The 15,142-nt window shown below is 41.2% G+C and overlaps 1 protein-coding gene across 3 annotated transcripts in view; it reads left to right on the top strand.

The window, feature by feature from the left end:
• Nucleotides 1–15,142, top strand: part of STK32B (serine/threonine kinase 32B) — a 338,968-nt gene that overhangs the window by 223,628 nt on the left and 100,198 nt on the right. The gene's annotated exons all lie outside the window — the stretch shown is intronic.

Consider the following 15,142-nt stretch of genomic DNA (forward strand, 5'->3'; position numbering starts at 1 on the left):
CCCAGACTGAGGTGGGGGGGGCAGAGCAGGGGGCACGGAGGAGGCTGGCAAGGCTTCCTCTGGGACACGCAAATGTGATTTGTGGTTCAAACAGACATTAGGCAAAGAGAAGAGGAACGCTGGAGGCACGGGGCAGACAGGCTCCTACCGAGAGGCCTGGGTGGGCAGAGCCTGAGCTGGTCAGCTCGGCAGGGAGCACTTCCTGAGGCTCCAGCTGGTGTCAGTCATTGATGGGTTGAAGCTTGGGAGTGATGTGATCCAACTGGTAATCGAGAATGACGTTCACTGAAGGCACCTCCCTGGGGTGCTCTTCAGCCAGAGCTGGTTACTGGACTAGGTACCCAGAAGGGCCAGGTCATACAAAAGCAGATGACTAACAACAGTGACAGTGAATCAAGTTTGTTAAGCTCTTGTGTGTCAGCACTGCTTTAAACTATATATATATATATATATATACACACACATACATACACACGTGTTTGTGTTTACATATGTGTGTGCATATATATGCGTATGTGTGTATATTCATATACATACAAATATCATCTCATTTAATTCTCACGTCAATCAAACGGGCTAGGTACTAGGATTATCCTAATTTTTCAGAGCAGTTGGGTGATTTGCACTCTGGCACACAGCTGGCAGGTCATGGAACCAGGTTTCAAACCAAAACTCTCTGACCCCAGATCCCATGCTGATGAGCACATGCTATCCTGGCTTTCTGCATTGAACTGTTTATAAAACACTTATATGGGGCTTCACTGGTGGCGCAGTGGTTGGGAGTCCGCCTGCCGATGCAGGGGACATGGGTTCGGGCCCCGGTCCGGGAGGATCCCACGTGCCGTAGAGCGGCTGGGCGCGTGGGCCGTGGCCGCTGGGCCTGTGCGTCCGGAGCCTGTGCTCCGCGGCGGGAGAGGCCACAGCGGTGAGAGGCCTGCGTACCGCAAAAAAAAAAAAAAAAACAAAAAAAAACACTTATATGAGTGAGGGTGCTTGCACATCTGAACATAAAAATATGCATGGATGGATCTCATCAACTCCTCACAACCACCCCTGAGGAAGGCTCTTCCAGCAGTGCCCATGAAGCAAGGAAGGCTGCTGGTGGTGACGCCCCTAGCCTGAGGTCACCCCTGACTCACTGCCCAGCACAGAGGAAGTGCTCCATAACTACATATTGAATCAATGAAGAAATACTAAAGAAAGAAATGAAAGACACGCCTTACTTGAAATTACTTGAAAATACAAGTTCAAATTCAATAAGTCACTACCCAAATCTTGCACTGCTTCCTGTAACTTTTCTGCCCAAATATCCCTTGATATCTGAGGAGTCAGCTTTTTGAAAATTTCTGGTGGGGCCCAAAGTAGCCAGGCACAAGCATGAAATTCCTTTGAAATCTCATGTTTGATGTTAAAAATTTCTCCAAGTTCCACTGCAATATGTAGTCATAATTCTTTTGATACATAAAGTAGTGCTTTGAAGAACTACCTTTCATCAGAAAAATAAAGGACATGAACAATAAAGGCTTCTTGGAGTCTCCTTGGTCAGTGGCAGGTGCTGTTGCATTACATCTATCAACTTGGGGGCAATGAGCAGGTTTGAAGAGAGCTCATGGCTCAGGTGAGGTTCACGGCACCAGTAATTCTCTCCCTTGTCTTTTATTTTTAGATCCAATCCAATCACGTAAATATGAGCCTGAAAACAGCAAGCTTGTTCAGTTTTGAACAGAGCAGTGATCTAAATGCTAATCGAAGTGAGTTTGGGGCAACATTTTCAAACTTGTTTTGAAGAAAAATTTTCACCAGTGAGGTTACTTCCACCAAACTGTGGTCTGAAAATTCCTGAAAGTCCTAGGGCAGTGTCCTTTACTCCCTTGGCAAAATCTCTCGATGAAGTCTGATTATATAGTGCATTTTATTTTGCTTCCAACCCTGAACCTGCATCGCAGGCAAATTAACTCACAGTCTCAAAGGTTTGTAATCCCAGTGGTCCTTCACTTCATCAGACTCACAGGCTTCCTTTCCAGGGCAGAATTCTCATCAGATATATGAGAAGCATCTTCAGCTTTGCCTTGGAGTTGTTTATTGAAAGTATTCAGCCTTGAGAAAATATCTGCTTTTAATGAGTCAAATATTTTGAAGCCCTCTCTATCATTAAAGCTAATTATAACTTTTATTTGAGGGCTTCTTTATGGGCTTTGTCAGAAATCTTTTTCTTTTCCTTTTTATCTTTAGGAAAAATAATAGTTCAATCCTGAAACACTAGCAAGCACCTTTCTTTAAATTAGCATTATCTTTGAGATGAGCAAGCTTTTCAAAACCACTTCTCATTTCTACAAATTGTCTAGAAAATAAGTATACAAATGCTAAGTTATATAAAGTTTATCATTTTGTTACCGAGTTCAAGAACATACTGCTCGCCACACAACAGGCCAATAAATCAAGAGGTGAGTTGTGGAGGCAAGGAAGAGTGACTTTATTAGGAAAACCAGCAGATCAAGAAGATGGTGAACTCATGTCCCAAAGAACCATCTTGCCTGAGTTAGAATTCAGGCTTCTTTTATACTAAAAGGGGAGGGAATAAAGCCAAACATTTCCTGGTTCTGGTCAGCCTCTAGAGGGGATGTGTTCATTTTCTCCTTGCTGCTGTCATTCATAGGTGGGCCTGGTCAGGATGTTTCCTGTGAGCTAAACAAAGGTATTTTAGCTTAATGCCTGTTACCTGGGAGGCAGGGTTCCCAGAGATGGACCATTATGCATACTTTAACATCCCCTTAGTGAGTAACATGTAGTAGAATACAAAGTTCTTCCCTATTACAATTTTTTTGTCACTTTATTGAATAAACTAAGAAAATAAAGAAGTAAAATTTTTTTGCTATGGGTTTTGTTAGCGTTAAGTCCAGGTCTTATTTTTTGATAGAGAGTATGTGTATGTGTTATAAAGTTCAGAAGATTAAAAAGTGTGCAAGTGAAAAATAATTATCCCATTATTTTGAGGATTTTCATTTATTTACAGCATATGCTTCAAACCTCCACTTTGAATTCACCATTCATATTCCCTGTGGACAACTTAATTTAAAAATATTAACAGGTATAAAGTAAATGAAGCACGTGCATACACACACACACACACACACACACACACACACGAGATTTTTGGCATTGTGTGTCTTTGGGTGAGAATAGTATGAGGAGGAGATTACTCACTAGGACAGGGCTTAGAACTGAGCTTTGTTCATATTTATGTACAGTAAGAATTTAAATGCAGTGGATCATTCCCATATTTGAAACCTGTGATGGGTAGGTAACAAAATAGAAATCACTGTTTGTAAGATGCTACACCCATGATGGAGATAAAAATTTGCTGAGCACTTTGCTTGTGCCAGGCTCTGTTTTCAGTACTTTGCAGGTATGATCTCACCTAATCCCAGCACCAGCCAACAGAAGTGGGGCCCATTATCAGCCCCATTTTGCAGGTGGGAACATTTTGTCTCATAGGGAATAAATAACTTGCCTGGGAGCAGACACTAAGTGGACGCCTCAAGTCACCAAGCTCTTATTGTCTCTATACTGATAATAATTGGCAGTCAAGCTCTCTAATCATATTTACACATAGAATCTTTCTATTACCCAGGCTTTTGTGAAGGAAAAGTCATGTGACTGGCTCTCAGGAAAAGGTGATACCTTTTGCTGTTGTGTTCACATACAAATGTAACTCTATTTTTCGTGGCAGTATCCAACCTCCTCCATCCCTGAAGCCCTTGGCATTGCCAGATGAGTTGCTCATTATCTTGTGGGGCAGCACCAGTTTTCAGCTTGGGTTGCACCAACCGATGGGGCTAGCATTCCTGTCCTTACTTTGGAATGCTTGTGTGTTTATGATTTTTTTTTTTTTTTTTTTTTTGGTAAATAGACTCACTCCTTATGCTTGTGCCTCCTGAACTCTGGAAAGAGAAACTGTCTTAATTCCTGATAATTTGGCAACATGGCTTACATGCATTTCCCAGGGAACTGTGTGCAGAGTGAGGTGGGGTGTTGGTTTTCAGTGGCCGATATCAGTTTATTAGAAAATCAAATGCCTCTAAGCTGTAGGGACAGGGATTGTGCCAAGGGGTGAAATATGACCAAGCTGCTAATCCCATGTCATCTTTGGCAAAGGCTTGTCCCTCATGTAATGGCAGTGGAAGGGAACGATTTCCTAACCCATGGCTTCAGTGGCTTTGGCTGAGACTTCGCAGTAGCCTGCTGTCTCTGGCTCCCAGTTTGAGTCTCATTTGATGACCAGTGGAATTTGTAAACAATCCCAACCTCTGACCAAAGTGGTGGGACACAGGGAATGAGATTGTGAAGAGGAGAAACCAGACTTCGTACCTGACAGTCGGGGAGGGGTCAAGGGCATCTCCTGCATGTAGGCAGGGTCCTGGCCCACCACTCCCATTGCAAGGAGTAGTGCTGAGAGTTCTCACATTGTGGTCCAGCCACAGGAGACCTTGAGTAAGTCCATTACGTCTCTGACTTGAGTCTGCTTCTCTGTTAACAAGAGGAGCGGTCGCCCACAGAATGACGTGATGCAGGTGGAGCGTCAGGCACACATGAAGTCTTCAGCAAGCGTAGCTCCTTGTTTTCGGGAGCAAAGAGCAGGAAAGCACATTGGTGAAAAGCCTGGATTCCGCTAAGGTAGAGGAGGCTTCCATGCTGTGAGCTCAGGCACAGCATCTAATTGCTCTGAAGCTCTGGTTTATCACCTGTAGACAAAAATGGTGGTGGACAAAAAAATGTCCTCCCCACAAGATGTCCACATCCTAATTACTGAACCCTGTGAACATGTTATGTTCCATGGCAAAGGGGCATTAAGGGTGCCAGTGAATGAAGGTTGCTCATCTGCTCTCCTTGAGATGGGGAGATCGCCCTGGATTATCCAGATGGCCCAATGGAATCACAAGACTCTTTAAAAGCGGAAGAGCAGGCACAAGAAGAGGTCAAAGGGATGTAGTGTGAGAAGAACTCAACCCTCAATACATTCTTTTCTGGCCTTGATGATGGGGAAAGGGGCCATGAGCGAGGAAAGGCAGGTGGCCTCTAGAAGCTTGGAAAAGGAAGGAAACAGATTCTCCCCAAGAGCCTCCAGAAGGAAAGGAGCCCTGCTGAAACCTTGACTTTCCATCGGACCTCTGACTGGCATACAAAATATAAGGTAATAAATTTTGTCATTTTAAGTCACTAAGTTTGTGGTCATTTGTTACAGCAGGAAACTAATACTCTACTACACTGGGGTGTTGAAAGAACAAACTGAAATAATGTGTGTTGCATGTTTAAACTTAGTACCTAGTAAGTGTTCAATAAACGTGATCTTCTGTGACAAAGGTTACTGATGATGGTGATGATGATGGCGGTGGTGATGATATTGATGATGATGGTGTGATGATGGTCATGATGAAGATGAAGAAGGTGATGATGATATTTGAGGGCCTTACTCTTGCCCATCTCTCCAGAGCCTCATCTCTGGCATCCCCCTCCGCTGGTTCCGCCATAGACCTTTGCAGTCCACTTGTCCCAGACTCTGCTTTTCTCCCAAGTTCATGCTGTCTTCTACCTCTGTTTTTCCTTTGCGTGATGATCTCTCTTTAAGAAATGCTTTGGGCTTCCCTGGTGGCGCAGTGGTTGAGAGTCCACCTGCCGATGCAGGGGACGCGGGTTCGTGCCCCGGTCCGGGAGGATCCCACGTGCCGCGGAGCGGCTGGGCCCGTGAGCCATGGCCACTGATCCTGCGCGTCCGGAGCCTGTGCTCCGCAACGGGAGAGGCCACAACAGTGAGAGGCCCGCGTACGGGGAAAAAAAAAAAAAAAGAAATCCTTTTACTTACCCTATCTACCTGTTTAGCTTATTCCCATCTGTTAGAACTCACAATGGAATTCTGAAGGCCACGGGGCAGGGTTTCTCCATATCAACACTGTTGATATTTTGGTCCAGATAATTCTTTGTGGTGGGAACTGTCCTGTGTACTGGAGGATATTTAGCTGCATCCCTGTCTTCTACCTGCTAAATGCCAAGAGCCCTACCTCTCCTTCCCCGCCAAGTTATGACAGTCAAAAATGTCTCCAGACATTGGCAAATGTGCCTTGGAAGGCAACATCATCCCTGGATGAGAATTACTGCATTAGGGGATATCATCCTTGAGCCCGGCCCCAAACCAACAGCTTTGCAAACACACGGCTTCCCTGAGGAATGCATCCCTATGGAAAACCTGAATACCACTTTATTTATAGCTGGGCTTGGGCCCCAAACCTCAAAATAAGGCATGTCTAGGAGCAGAGCCGGACGCTATGGAGCATGATCCCACTGAGCTAATTAGGACTCAGCGCCTTCAAACCAGAGGCCCGGTGGCTGCATCTCCCTAGTGCCCAGGAGGATGCCTCAGAGATAGGCAGGCAATAGGGGTGGTTGGATCCGTGGCAAGTGCTGAGCAGACTCACACCCCACATGGCCCCAGGCCAGCCTCACCCCTGGACGGGAAGAGGTGGTCAGTCAGCGAAGAGGTCGTCTGTAGGGCTTCATCTCTGACCACAAGGAAGGGAGAAACAGGAGGGAGTGAGCCCCACCCCTGCACTCACCTTTCAGCACTCAGTGGCCCAGCACCTAAGAAAAGAGGCCCTAACCCATACCTGGAATCCAACCTCTCAGAATAATGGTCTGAGGAGAAGTGAGGAAAAGAGGGATATAAGGAGTTGGTGTTGAGCATCTTCTACATCATCACATCAGTTTCCTGTGGCTGCTGCCACAAAGTACGAAAAGTTTGGAGGCCTAAAGCAACAGAAATTTATTCTCTCCCGGTCTGGAGGCTAGAAGTCCACAATCAAGGTCAGGTTCTCTCTGAAGTCTCTAGGGGAGGATCCTTCCTTATCTGCTGATAGTTTCTTCTGCTGGCTCCTGGCGTTCCTTGGTTTTTAGCAGCATCACTCCAATCTCCGCCTCCATCTTCATGTGACCTTTTCATCCCTGCCTCTCCATGTCTCAAATTTCCCTCTCCTTTCCCTTTAAAGGACACCAGTACTAGGATTTAGGGCCCACCTTAAACCAGAATGAGCTCATCTCTAGATGCTTAATTTCATTGTATCTTCAAAGACCCTATTCCCAAATAAGGTCACATTCACAGACACAGAGGGTTAGGATTTAGACATATTTTTTGGAGGACACAGTGTAACTCACTACCATCATGTTCCAGCTCCAAGGTCACTCCCGTGTGAAGACTCCCGACTGCTCCAAGGAACTGGGTGGTTCCTCCTTTGGGCATCCTCTTCACACTTCAAGGAGGACTTCTCTCCACTTGTTTATTGTGTTCAGGAGACCTCCAAAACTATACGCTCCTCCAGAGGATGCTTTCAGAATTATCTATCTCCTGGTTACCTATTTTAGGTCCTGGCACATAGTAAGTGTTTAGTAAATGTTTATGCCTTACCAGCACTTTTTATAGTAGCCAAGACATGGACACCACCTACATGTCCATTGACAGATGAATGCATAAAGTAGATGTAGCACATATGTACAGTGGAATATTACTCAGCCATAAAAAAGAATGAAGTAATGCTATTTGCCGCAACATGGATGGACCTAGAGATTATCATACTAAGGGAAGTAAGCCAGACAGAGAAAGACAAATATATGATGTCACTTATATGTGGAATCTAAAACATGACACAAATGAAATTATCTACAAAACAGAAAAAGACTCACAGACATAGAGAACAGACTTGTGGTTGCCAAGGGGAAGTGGGGGGCAGCGGAGGGTTGGATTGGGAGTTTGGGACTAGCAGATGCAAATTATTATATATAGAATGGATAAACAACAAGGTCGTACTATATAGCACAGGGAACTATATTCAATATCCTATGGTAAACCATAATGGAAAATAATTTTTTAAAAAGAAAAAAGTAAATGTTTATGCCTTAAATGAATGGTTGAGGCCTAAGAAATAGAAAGGATTTGTCCAGGTAGTGAGATATTTCTGCCCTCACAGGCTGTGAAGTAAACCAAATCTCAGGATCACATTCATTCAGTTAGTAAGTATTTAACTGGCACTTACTGTGTGCCAGACAGCACAGCAGAAACCCTGATACATAAATACTTGGTCCCTTTCTTCAAAACCCCAAATCTTCTTAAGTATGCATTGAGCACCTACTGTGTGCCTACCACTGGGCTCACAGTTGGCCTAGGGAGACAGACATGTAATGACCATCTCAGCTGGGGTGGGAAGTGCTTGGTTCAAGCACATTCAAAGTGCTACAGAACACAGAGGAGCCAGGATAAAATTTGGCTTCAAGGATCATTCAGGCTTTGGGGAGATGATGGCATCTAGGTTGGATTTTACTTTCAGGGGAGAAGGGAGTGCTTCCTAAGACAAAGCATTCTAGAAAAATAATTTCTGGGCAATCTGAATATGTATTTGCTGGTGGCAATAGAAATTGTTACAACCCTTTTGAAAAGATATTTGGCAATAAGAATCAAGTACTTTAAAAATATTTACACACTTTGACCCACTGATTTCACTTCTTGGAATATATTATAAGGCTCCAGTCTGGCCTGCCTAAAAAGTTCTAAGTGTGAGGATCTTTACTACAACATTGCTTTTGTTAACCAATAATTTTGAAATAACCCGAGGGAAAGAAATCAGCTTAGTAAACTGTATACCTACTGTTGAGAGACTTGAGACCATGATATACCCACATATATAGGGCTTACTATGAAAATCCTGCAGTATTAAAAGGGGTTATTTTTATGATCTTGAAAGAAAATTATAGCTTATAAAATTATGTAGACTATGTAAAATCCTTTACATAGTCTTTACATGACTATGTAAAGAAATGTCTGCTTATTAAACAAACAAAAAATCCCTCAGCTTTCCAATGCACTAGGTTGAAGGGAGATTTTTCTTTCCTTCTTTTTCTTATTTTGAAATTTTCTTTAATAAGCATGTCATCCTTTTAATGAAGAAAATTAAAGCATAGCTTTCTCTCTAAAAGGAATGTGTTTATCAAACATGAACTTTTTTTGTTAATTTTTATTTTTTATAATAGCAATGTTTTATTTATGGCTGCATCAGTAATCATATGTATATTCAAATACACAGTTTATCATTTTTCTATGGAAATTAGCATATTTTAGTACCAATTAAATTATCTTATGTTTCCCTTATATATTTTTTCTAGATCCTTACTGAAAACTACACAATTGGGGTGGGGAGGTGAGTTCCTTAGAAAAGCAAATACATTTGATAAAAATTCAGAGCTGTTGAAATCACTTTAACATCATCCTAAATTTTGGTGCTTTACACTTAGACTTACAATTAGTCTATCAAACATGAGCTTGAGACTGGAATACCTGGATTGGAATCCTAACACCACTGCTTAAGCCAAATGTGAGAGCTCAGAAGAGTTCATCTCATCATTCCTCAGTTTTGTTATCCTTAAAATGGGCTCATGTGAGAATGGGATGAAATTATCCATGAATTCTCATAGCATACTGCCTGCTTCACTCATACTAAGCCTTCCATGAGATCCATAGTAAAATAATAATAATTAATAAACACAGAATAAAACCAATATGACCTATTTTTGTATCCTAAATATCCTCCCCACCCCCTCTGGCAACACTGTGCCGAAAATAAACTGCCAATTCTCATCAGATTAAAGAAGAAACACTTCATCAATTCTTTTTCACTATCCTGTGGGACCAGGGTCAGAGCAACGAGAAAGAAATTTTCAGATGGGAAAAAAAAATTGAAGACATGCAGAAGTGTCATTTAGGTTGGAAATTCCAATTCAATTTCAGGAGTAACTTTGTTATTTCTAAGCACAAAGCTTGGTTTCCCTTCTGTTATAGGCCAGCATTTTGAGAATTTATGACTTTGTGATGATAAAAAAAAAATGAGATACAAGAGAATCCAATTTATTCCTTAAAGGGATTGCTCCATCTCTGGGGTATAAATTGCTCCTGCAATTGGGTGGCAAGCATTTATGTTAGATAATAAATTTTAGAAATAAGGACCTGGGTCTCAATTTAATGTCAAAGAAACTGGAATGAAATCTGGGAGCAGAATTTGAAAGCATAGAATAAACCTCTGAAAGAATCCAATAAATTAGAGGCTGTTTTACAGAAGATGTTCAAAAGCAAAACAATGAATGCAGTGTCAGGAAATCAGGTCAGCATTTTTGGAAGTGTCAGCATGCAGTGAGAACACAAAGATTTCTGAACTTTGTTCCCATGCTGTTCCCTATGGCTCTGAATCCCTTTCCCAAGTAGAAGCCTTCATTCATTCATGCAGTCATTCAATAAACAATAATGGACAAGTTTCAAAGCTTGGGCATTAAGGAGAGATGCATTAAGAAAACAAAACTACCCTCAGGAAGCCTCAATCCTTGCGGGAGGAGCACATTGGTTATTAATATTAGCTACCATATATGGTGCTCTACATAACCATATACACACACAGTTACAGATATATACCTTATTACAATATATATATCTTATACATATCTTATTATACATATCATATATATATTATTATGATTCATTTGTAGCCTCCCCACCCCCTTTTAGCAAGTGAAGAAAATACAGGGCTAGTAAGGATATTAATCATGAGAGGGGGTAGGTGAAGACAAAATATTCTGACAGTTCCAAGAAGTGAGAGGTCACATACATTTTATACCTTGCCTAGGCTTCTGGAGGAGATGTACTTTGAAGTCTGAATAGCATTTTAACAGGCACAGATGGTGGAGAACATTTTTTCAGGAGGAGGAATTGACACAAGAAAGGGGTTTGGCTTACTTTAGGTCTTCTTGTGCAGGACCTTGAGTACAAGGTTATTAAATATGGGCTTTATCTTGTGACAATTGCCATAAGGATTGTTGAAATAATCCTTCAGGTCAGATGAAGATTGAGATAAAGAAAGAAGAGAGGACTCCCCAACAGCCAATGATTTAGTCAACCATGCCTACATAATGAAGCTTCCATAAAAATCCCTGATGTACAGAGTTCAGAGAGCATCTGGTTGGAGAACATGTGGAGGTTCTGGAAAGAAAAGAGAATACATGAATAAAAAATAGAACAATTGGAAGTCAACAGGCTTTTTAAAAAAAATTTAAAGTCACAATGTATTTATATTGCACTGCTTTTCAAACAGAAGAGATTGTTCCTGAGGAGCACAGAGCTTGGAAGATGAGAAAATGACCTGCAAAAAATGATCTTTCACTTAAATGAGTAGATTGCTGATTGGCACCCAGTGGACTAGCAACAACACCATGTACGGAAGGCCACTAGTGCACTAATGTGAAGACTAGCACATAAAACAGAGTCAGAGGAGGTGCCTTCAAGATGGCAGAGGAGTAAGACATGGAGATCACCTTCCTCCCCACAAATACCTCAAAACTACATCTACATGTGGAACAACTCCTACAGAACACTTACTGAACACTGACAGAAGACCTCAGACTTCCCAGAAGATGCCCTCAGGAGACCTACACACAGAGGCAGGGTCAAGTCCAAAGCTGAACCCCAGGAGCTGTGTGAACAAAGAAGGGAAATTTCTCCCAGCAGCCGCAGGAGCAGCAGATTAAATCTCCACAATCAACTTGAAGCACTCTGCATCTCTGGAATGCCAGAACAGACAATGAATCATCCCAAAATAGAGGCAGTGGACTTTGGGAGCAACTGTAGTCTGTATCAAATTTGTTTCTGGTTTTATGTTTATCTTAGGTTAGCATTTAGACCTTATTATCATTGGTAGATTTCTTTATTGATTTGGTTGCTCTCTTCCTTGTTTTCTATATAAAATATATATATATATTCTTTTTTCTCTTTTTGTGTGTATGTGTATGCTTCTTTGTATGATTTTGTCTGTATAGCTTTGCTTTTGCCACTTGTCCTAGGGTTCTCTCTGTCCTTTTTGGTTTTGTTTTGTTTTGCTTTGTTTTTTAGTATAGTTTGTTTGTTTGTTTGTTTTTGCAGTACGCGGGTCTCTCACTGCTGTGGCCTCTCTCGTTGCGGAGCACAGGCTCCAGACGCGCAAGCTCAGTGGCCACGGCTCATGGGCCCAGCCGCTTCGCAGCTTGTGGGATCCTCCCAGACCGGGGCACAAACCCATGTCCCCTGCATTGGCAGGCGGACTCTCACCACTGCGCCACCAGGGAAGCCCTTTAGTATAGTTTTTAGTGCTTGTTATCATTGGTAGATTAGTTTTTTGGATTGGTTGTTCTCTTTCTTTCTTTTTTTCTATTACTTTTAAATTTTCTTATTTTTAATAATTTTTTTATTTTAATAACTTTATATTATTTTCTTTCTTCCTTCCTTCCTTCCTTTCTTTCTTTCTCTCCCTTTTCTTCTGAGCCGTGTGGCTGACAGGGTCTTGGTGCTCTGGCCAGGTGTCAGCCCTGAGCCTCTGAGGTGGGAGAGCCCAGTTCAGGACATTAGTCCTGAACTCCCAGCCACACGTAATATCAGAGACCTCCCAGCCCCACGTAATATCAAACGGCAAAAGCTCTCCCACAGATCTCCATCTCAACACTAAGACCACCTCCACTCAACGACCAGCAATCTACAGTGCTGGACACCCTATGTCAAATAACTAGCAAGAAAGGAACACAACCCCACCAATTAGCAGAGAGGCAGCCTAAAATCATAATAACTTCACAAACACTGCAAAACACACCACTGGATGTGGTCCTGCCCACCAGAAAGACAAGATCCAGCCTCATCCACAAGAACACAGGCACCAGTGCCCTCCACCAAGAAAGCTACCCAACCCACTGAACCAACTTTACCCACTGGGAGAAGACACCAAAAACAACGGGAACTACGAACCTGCAGCCTGCAAAAAGGAGACCCGAAACACAGTAAGTTAAGCAAAATAAGAAGACAGAGAAATACACAGCAGATGAAGGAGAAAGGTAAAAACCCACCAGACCAAACAAATGAAGAGGAAATAGGCAGTCTACCTGAAAAACAATTCAGAGAAATGATAGTAAAGATGATCAAAAAATCTTGGAAATAGAATGGAGAAAATACGAGAAACATTTAACAAGGACCTAGAAAAACTAAAGAGCAAACAATTATGAAAAAACACAATAAATGACGTTTAAAATTCTCTAGAAGGAATGAAGAGCAGAATAACTGAGGCAGAAGAACGGATAAGTCACCTGGAAGATAAAATAGTGGAAATAACTACTGCAGAGCAGAATAAAGAAAAAAAGAATGCAAAGAGTTGAGGACAGTCTCAGAGACCTCTGGGACAACATTAAACACACCAACGTACGAATTATAGGGGTCCCAGAAGAAGAAAAGAAAAAAAGGGGCTGAGAAAATATTTGAAGATTATAGTTGAAAACTTCCCTAATATGGGAAAGGAAATAGTGAATCAAGTCCAGGAAGCACAGAGAGTCCCATACAGGATAAATCCAAGGAGAAACATGCCAAGACACATATTAATCAGACTATCAAAAATTAAATACAAAGAAAAAATATAAAAAGCAGCAAGGGAAAAGCAACAAATAACATATAAGGGAATCCCCATAAGGTTAACAGCTGATCTTTCAGCAGAAAATCTGCAAGCCAGAAGGGAGTGGCAGAACATATTTAAAATGATGAAAGGGGAAAACCTACAACCAAGATTACTCTATCCAGCAAGGATCGCATTCAGATTCAATGGAGAAATTAAAACCTTTACAGACAAGCAAAAGTAAGAGAATTCAGCACCACCAAACCAGCTTTACAACAAATGCTAAAGGAATTTTTCTAGGCAAGAAACATAAGAGAAGGAAAAGATCCATAATAACAAACCCAAAACGATTAAGAAAATGGTGATAGGAACATACATATCGATAACTACCTTAAATGTAAATGGATTAAATGCTCCAACCAAAAGACATAGACTGGCTGAATGGATACAAAAACAAGACCCATATATATGCTGTCTACAAGAGACCCACTTCAGACCTAGGGACACATACAGACTGTAAGTGAGGGGATGGAAAAAGATATTCCATGCAAATGGAAATCAAAGGAAAGCTGGAGTAGCAATTCTCATATCAGACAAAATAGACTTTAAAATAAAGACTATTACAAGAGACAAAGAAGGACACTACATAATGATCAAGGGATCAATCCAAGAAGAAGATATAACAATTGTAAATATTTCTGCACCCAACATAGGAGCACCTCAGTACATAAAGTAAATGCTAACAGCTGTATAAGGGGAAATCGACAGTAACACAATCATAGTAGGGGACTTTAACACCCCACTTTCACCAATGGACAAATCATCCAAAATGAAAATAAATAAGGAAACACAAGCTTTAAATGACACATTAAACAAGATGGACTTAACTGATATTTATAGGACATTCCATCCAAAAACAACAGAAGGCACTTTCTTCTCAAGTGCTCATGGAACATTCTCCAGGATAGATCATATCATGGGTCACAAATCAACCCTGAGTAAATTTAAGAAAATTGAAATCATATCAAGTATCTTTTCTGACCACAATGCTATGAGACTAGATATCAATTACAGAAAAAAAAATCTGTAAAAAATACAAACACATGGAGGCTAAATAATATACTGCTATATAATTAAGAGATCACTGAAGAAATCAAAGAGGAAATGAAAAAAATACCTAGAAACAAATGACAATGAAAACATGATGACCCAAACCTATGGGATGCAGCAAGAGCAGTTCTAAGAGGGAAGTTTATAGCAATTCAATCCTACCTCAAGAAACAAGAAGCATCTCAAGTAAACAACCTAACCTTACACCTAAAGCAATTAGAGAAAGAACAACAACAACAACAAAAAAATCCAAAGTTAGCAGAAGGAAAGAAATAATAAACATCAGATCAGGAATAAATGAAAAAGAAATGAAGGAAACAATAGCAAAGATCAATAAAACTAAAAGCTGGTTCTTTGAGAAGATAAACAAAATTGATAAACCATTAGCCAGATTCATCAAGAAAAAAAGGGAGAAGACTCAAATCAACAAAATTAGAAATGAAAAAGGAGAAGTAACAACACACTGCAGAAATACAAAGGATCATGAGAGATTACTACAAGCAACTATATGCCAATAAAATGGGCCACATGGAAGAAATGGACAAATT

This window comes from Kogia breviceps, chromosome 6, assembly GCF_026419965.1.
Source record: "Kogia breviceps isolate mKogBre1 chromosome 6, mKogBre1 haplotype 1, whole genome shotgun sequence".
Lineage (NCBI taxonomy): Eukaryota > Metazoa > Chordata > Mammalia > Artiodactyla > Physeteridae > Kogia > Kogia breviceps.